Source organism: Octodon degus, unplaced genomic scaffold (assembly GCF_000260255.1).
Source record: "Octodon degus isolate 3935 unplaced genomic scaffold, OctDeg1.0 scaffold00144, whole genome shotgun sequence".
Classification (NCBI taxonomy): domain Eukaryota; kingdom Metazoa; phylum Chordata; class Mammalia; order Rodentia; family Octodontidae; genus Octodon; species Octodon degus.
Window position 1 is genome coordinate 1681685 of NW_004524720.1, and position 5947 is coordinate 1687631.

The 5947-nt window shown below is 39.5% G+C and overlaps 1 protein-coding gene across 3 annotated transcripts in view; it reads left to right on the top strand.

The window, feature by feature from the left end:
- The window catches only part of Cul2 (cullin 2), a 122691-nt gene that overhangs the window by 19250 nt on the left and 97494 nt on the right, over positions 1 to 5947 (top strand). Inside the window, exon 1 of one of the 3 annotated variants that reach the window (XM_023701937.1) lies at positions 1346 to 1367. The exons of the other annotated variants lie outside the window; for them this stretch is intronic. The gene's annotated coding sequence lies outside the window, so the exon portion shown is untranslated. Of the gene's footprint in view, positions 1 to 1345; positions 1368 to 5947 lie in introns of those variants that run through there. 3 annotated transcript variants of the gene reach the window in all.

Here is a 5947-nt window from a genome sequence, read left to right on the forward strand (position 1 = left end):
AGTACTGATCTGGTAACAAAATCAATAGAAAGGGGCCGGGGAGATGGCTCAGTAGGATAAGCGCTTGATTGGCAAACACAAGGATCTGAGTTCAATCCCTGCTGGTTCAAAAAAAAAAAAAAAAAAGTCACTGAAATAATGAGTAACAAAAGATCTCTGAGTAGTCTTGATCCTTCAGAGAAAACTTAAGCTTTCTCTTGATTTGACTGCCTGAAATGAACAAAATAATGACAGTCTGTCTCTGCAGTTTTAAATACTGTTTTTGATTAGGAAGCATCCATCTAAGTTTTTTAAAGAATTATTTATTCAGCACAAGGTCTTGCTATGCAGCTCAGACTCATAGTAATCCTCCTGTTTCAGCCTCACCAGTTCTGAGATTACAGGCATGCACTATCACACCCGGATTTGGTGGCCAGCACAGCACAGGGCCTGCACAGCATGTGGTACCGGGGATTGAACCTGTGTCCTTGTGCTTGTCATGCAGGCGCTTAGACCACCAAGCTATCTCCCCATCCCCTTAAATTTTTTTAGAGAACATTTTGCATTGAGAGTCAAATACTTTTTTATGTATCATAACTCTTTTTTTGAGACAGGGTCTCTGTAGTTCAGGCTGCCCTGAACTCCTGGTAATGTTCTTGCCTCAGCTTCCCTAGTGTTGGGATTATAGGTGTACACCACTATCCCAGGTGCTCTGTATCCTAACTTTGTTTTATGTGTGAACTAGATTTGCAAGCACTTAGAATAAGGATAGTATTTTGGGAGGGGTAAAAACACAATAAAATATGTGCTTTTAACAATCTTTAAGTGACATTGGTTATATTCACAATGTGATGGTAACCATTGTACCATTTCTGAAATATTTCATTACTACCAGTAGAACTTTGCAGCTATGAACTCCTATTTTCCCTCATTACCACCTCATGTTGCCCAGTGCAGATCCATTAGAGGTGTATGACTCTTTGTCCAATGGGAGTTTTAAGTTTTATTTGTCCATTCTAAGCATCTCACATATATGTAGGATCATAAACTATTTGTCCCTGTCTGGTTTGTTTGACTTCATGCAATGTTTTCAAGGCTAGTCTATGTTAGAACATGTGTTACAACTCTTATGTCAATTCATCTGTTGTGTATAATACATTTATATGTTGCTTGGGTAGTTTGGTTATTTTCACTTTTTGGAGAGTTGCTGGGTGCTGAACACAGTTCCTTTGTACTGAGCCACATCTTCAGCCCTTTTTATTTTTGTTTTTATTTTTTTTCCCCCTTTTTATTTTGAGATAGGATTGTACTAAGTCACTGAATTGCTGAGGCTGGGCTAAATCTTATGGTTTTTCTGCCTCAGCTTCCTGAGAGTGCTGGGGTTACAGGTGTGTGCCACCATGCCTGGTTTGATTTTAGTTTTTGCTCTTGTAATACTGGTATGAACATGGGTGCACACACACCTGTCCTTGCTTTCAAAAAAAAAAAAATATATATATATATATATATATATATATATATTTAACTAGATCATAGTGTGATTTCTGGTTTAGTACTTTGAGGAATCATTAAAGTGGTCGTAACATTATATTATATCATGTTATATTCTGAGCACCACTTCACAAAGCTTCCAGTTTTTCTACAAACTGGACGTTTGTTCTTTTTCTTTGTTATAATTTAAACAATGTTTGTTCTCATCTGTGAAGTGGTATCTAATTGTGACTTGTTATTTGTTTACTTATTTTTTTTTTTTTTTAGAGACAGGTAGGTTAGGCCAGGGATATGTTCAGTGGCATAAATGCCTTCCTGGCAAGCACATGGTCCTGAGTTCAATCCCTGGTCAAAAAAAAAAAAAAAAAAAAGATAGGTAGGTTATGTAGCCCAGAGTGTCCTCAAACTCATGGGAATCCTCCTACCTCAGTCCCTCAGGTGCTGGGACTTCAGTTGTGTGCCACCATGCCTGACCTCTTGTATATTTGATTTGCATTTCATGGATAATGTACAATATTGAACATCTTTTTATATCCTTTTTGTTTTCTGATTATCTTATTTGGAGAAATGTATATTTCACCATTTTTAAATTGCATTGAGCATTTTTTGTTTGTATCCTGGGAAATGAACCTAGGGCCTTCCCACTGACTTACATTCCCACCTCTATTTATTTATTTATGTATTTTAGGAAAGAGTCTATAGGATATTCAGGGTCTCACTACTAGATCGTGGTGATCTGCCTGTTTACAGCCTCCTAAAAGCTGGAATTCAGCATGCCCTGGCAGCGGGGTAAGCATGGCAGGCCTGGGGATCGAACCCCTGGCCCCTGTGCCTGCTTGCAGGTGCTTTAATCAGCTGAGCTATTTCGCTGGCCCTTTTTATTTATTTAAAAACAGGGTCTTGTTAATTTCCCTGAATGGGGCTCAAGCTCCTAGAGTGCTGGGCTAGAGCTTTAAGTTTTTTTAAAATTTTATTTACTTGTGTGTGGCCAGCTAAGCCCACCAGGGGGCGGGGGCTGGCTGGCATGTGGTGCTGGGGGATTGAACTGTGGTCTCTGTGCTTTGCTATAGAGCTTTAAGTTTTCATAAAGACCAGTTTATCTATTAAATTTCCTTTTGTTGCCTTTGCTTTTGGTGTCATGTCTAAGAATCATTGCTAGATCCAGTGTCATAAAGCTTTTCCCCTATGCTACCCTCAAAGAGTTATATTTTTAACTCCTAGGCTTTTTTCTTTGAATATAATGTGAGTATATTTTGAGTGGATTATCAGTGACATCTCTGTGTTGGCGTTACAGTTAGGCACTCCAAGCTTTGACTAGCTTAGAAGTTAATTTTCAGAAACTAACATAAGTGTAGTCACTAGGAAAATTGTGGGTGACAGGGAGATGGTTCAGTAGAATAAGCGCTTCCCTGGCAAGTGCGTGGGCCTGAGTTCAATCCCAGGTTCTGTCAAAAAAGAAAAACAAGAAAATACTGGGTGAGACAAAGGAAATAGCGGAGAATTCTGATCAAAGGTGTTGCATTGGTTCCTATCCAAATGGATAATGTTAAAAGGAAATGCTTGTGAAGGATAGAAAAAAATCTTTTTTTTTTTTGGTGGAACCGGGGATTGTACTCAGGCCCTTATGCTTGCCAGGCAGGTGCCTATTTTATTGAGCTATTTCTCTGAGCCCAGGAAAATCTTTTAAATATGAATTTGGGAATAAAGAGAAAGAGTGAAGGCATAAAGACAGCAGTGTAGCATTGGTGTTATTAGACTCCATAGCAAAGAAGGAAAAGTGAAATTACAGAGAAGGGGTAGAAAGTACTGCTTTATGTTAACTGTCTTACTTTCCCATCACTGAGACACAGTACCTAACACACATGTAACTGCAGAGATTATTATTTTCAGTCAGTTTGTAGAGATTTCAGTTACCTGGCCCCTGAGCAGGACAGCATGGCTAGGAGGCTCAGCAGAGGAGAGACAGCTCCTGTGTGTGTGGGAAGCAAGAGAAAGACTAAAGGGAGGAGAGGGCAAAAGAAACCCTTCCAGGACACACTCAAGTGACATACCTTTGCCCAACACACAGGGCAGTCAGTATAAACTCATCAGTGAGTCATCCAGGGTTCATTATTAGCCCGTGATCCAATCACTGCTCCAAAACCATACCTGTGTGTGCCAGAGGCTTTAGCAGGATGTTCAGGTATAAAATAAAGCACAACTTTAAGCAGTGTCTAGTAAACCTGCAGTGTATTACACATACTGTATTTTTTGTTTTTGTGTAAAGTATGGGTGTGGTGCTGGGGATTGAGCCTGGTGCCTTTGCTCTTAAGTTAAATCTTAATACTGGGCTCAGTCTGGACTGGCATTCTGTCAGTGAGATACATACATCACTCTCTTTGCTTTTAAAAATATGTGATGCTGGAGATTGAGCCCAAGGCTTTTGCAGTGAGCTGCATCCTTAGCTCTATTTATTTATCTTTTTCTTTCTTCCTTTTCTTTTTTTAAAAATCTTGTCCCATCTTTCATTTCCCCTCTCCACCTCCCTTTTTCCCCTTCTCAGTTGAACATGTTCTTCCCATTTCCCAGTATCTATTATACATTTTGGTCCTTATTTACATTTTTGGTTTCTTACTACAGAGAAATAATGCAGTATTTACATATATGTGCCCAATTTATTTCACTTAACAGCATGGTCTACAGGTTTATCCATTTAACTTCAAATATCTCAAGCATATTTTTATTTATGGCAGCGTAGTACTACTCCGTTGTATGAAAAACCCAGATCTTTATCTGTTCATCAGTTGATGGACATTTGAGCTGTTTCTGAGTTGGCTATTACACAATGTTGCTGTAAACATAGATGTGCATATATTACTGTGGTATGATGCTTTTAATTCTTTAGGATGATAACAAGAAGGGTAGTAGGTTCAATGAGACCTCTAGGCATTAGGTTTTTTTTTTTTTTTTCTCCCTTCAATCATATCTTAATTTTATTTCTTGGGTGAGAAAGACTGGACCACTCAAAACACCAAGGAAATGCTTAGAATTGGTTTATATTTAGAAAACTAATGAGTAGTCAACTAAAAGCTGGAGAAAATGAGTCTCCTGTCATTGAGGACAGTGAGGCATCCATTAGATGAAGATTCATAGGTATAAGTCATGCATCAGAAGAGGGTTTTACCAAGATGGTCCTTTTAGATACCTTTCAAACCTGGGATTAAAGTGAGTTTATGAAAATAATAAATCCTGCAAACCTTTATTCCTCTTGGCGGTGCTGCCCCCGTGCTAGCAGGCCACCACGGGTGTACTATGTTATGGCAGTTTTCTGGTTTCACACTAGCCCTAGTGTTTTTGAGTGATCACACTTATTTCCACAGTGCTTGCATTAATCTACATGCCCACCAACAGTGGAAAAAGGTTTTTCTCCACAGCCCCTCCAGCATTTGTTACTGAGTTCTTGATAATAGCCATTCTGTGAGTTGGAGGGCTGGTGAGATAGCTCAGCTAACTAAGTGCCTGCTTAGGCAAGCTCAGGGATCAGGGTTGATTTCCCTGCTCCACAGTCCTCACTGGCCCCACCCTCTGGGCATGCTGAGCCGGCCACCAAGAGCAGTTGGTGTTGCATACCTATAATCTCAGTGTTGGGGAGGCTGAAAACAGGAGGATCACTGAGTCCTGTCAAAGCTGCGTAGTGAGACTCAATGCCCCCCTCCCAAAAAAAAAGTGAGTTGGAATCTCAGTATTTTAATTTCGATCTCTCAAAAGACCAGTGCTTTTGAACATTTTTTTTCATATATTTGTCATTTCTATTTATCTGAGAAGTGTGTCTATTCATTTCATATGTCCGTTTTTGGATTGATTCTTTAAATTTGGTCTTTTTTTTCAGTCTTCATATATTCTAGATATAATTCATTGAACATACAGCAAAGATTTTTTGGTGGGTGCCAGGGAGATAGCTCAGTAGAATAAGCATTGCCTGGCAAGTGCAGGGTCCTGAGTTCAATCCCGGTCCTGAAAAAAAAATAATTGGTGAGTTGTCTTTTTACTCTTTTTGCTGTGCAAAAAGCTTATTAATAAGATGAGATCCCAGATGTTGATTCTTTGTGCTATTTACTGTGCATATAGGAATTTTGTTCATAAAGTCCTTACCTACACCGATGTCTTTAAGCTACCTACTCTGTCTTCCAGCAGGTTTATTGTTTCTGTTTTAATTAGAATTTTTGATCTGTTTTGATTAGTGCATGGTGAAAAATGTGTCTAGTTTTATTTTTTAAGAATTCTTTTATTTGGCAGAGGGTCTTGCTATGCAGCTTCGGACTCAGTGATTCTCCTCTCTCAGCCTCCCCAGCAGGGATTACAGGTGTGCACCACCACGCCCGATTTCAGTGGCCAGCACAGCATGTTGTACCAAGGATCGAATCTGGGTCCTTATGCTTGCCAGGCAGGTGCTTAAACCACGGAGCTATCTCCTCAGCCCCTCTGAGAAAAATCAGAA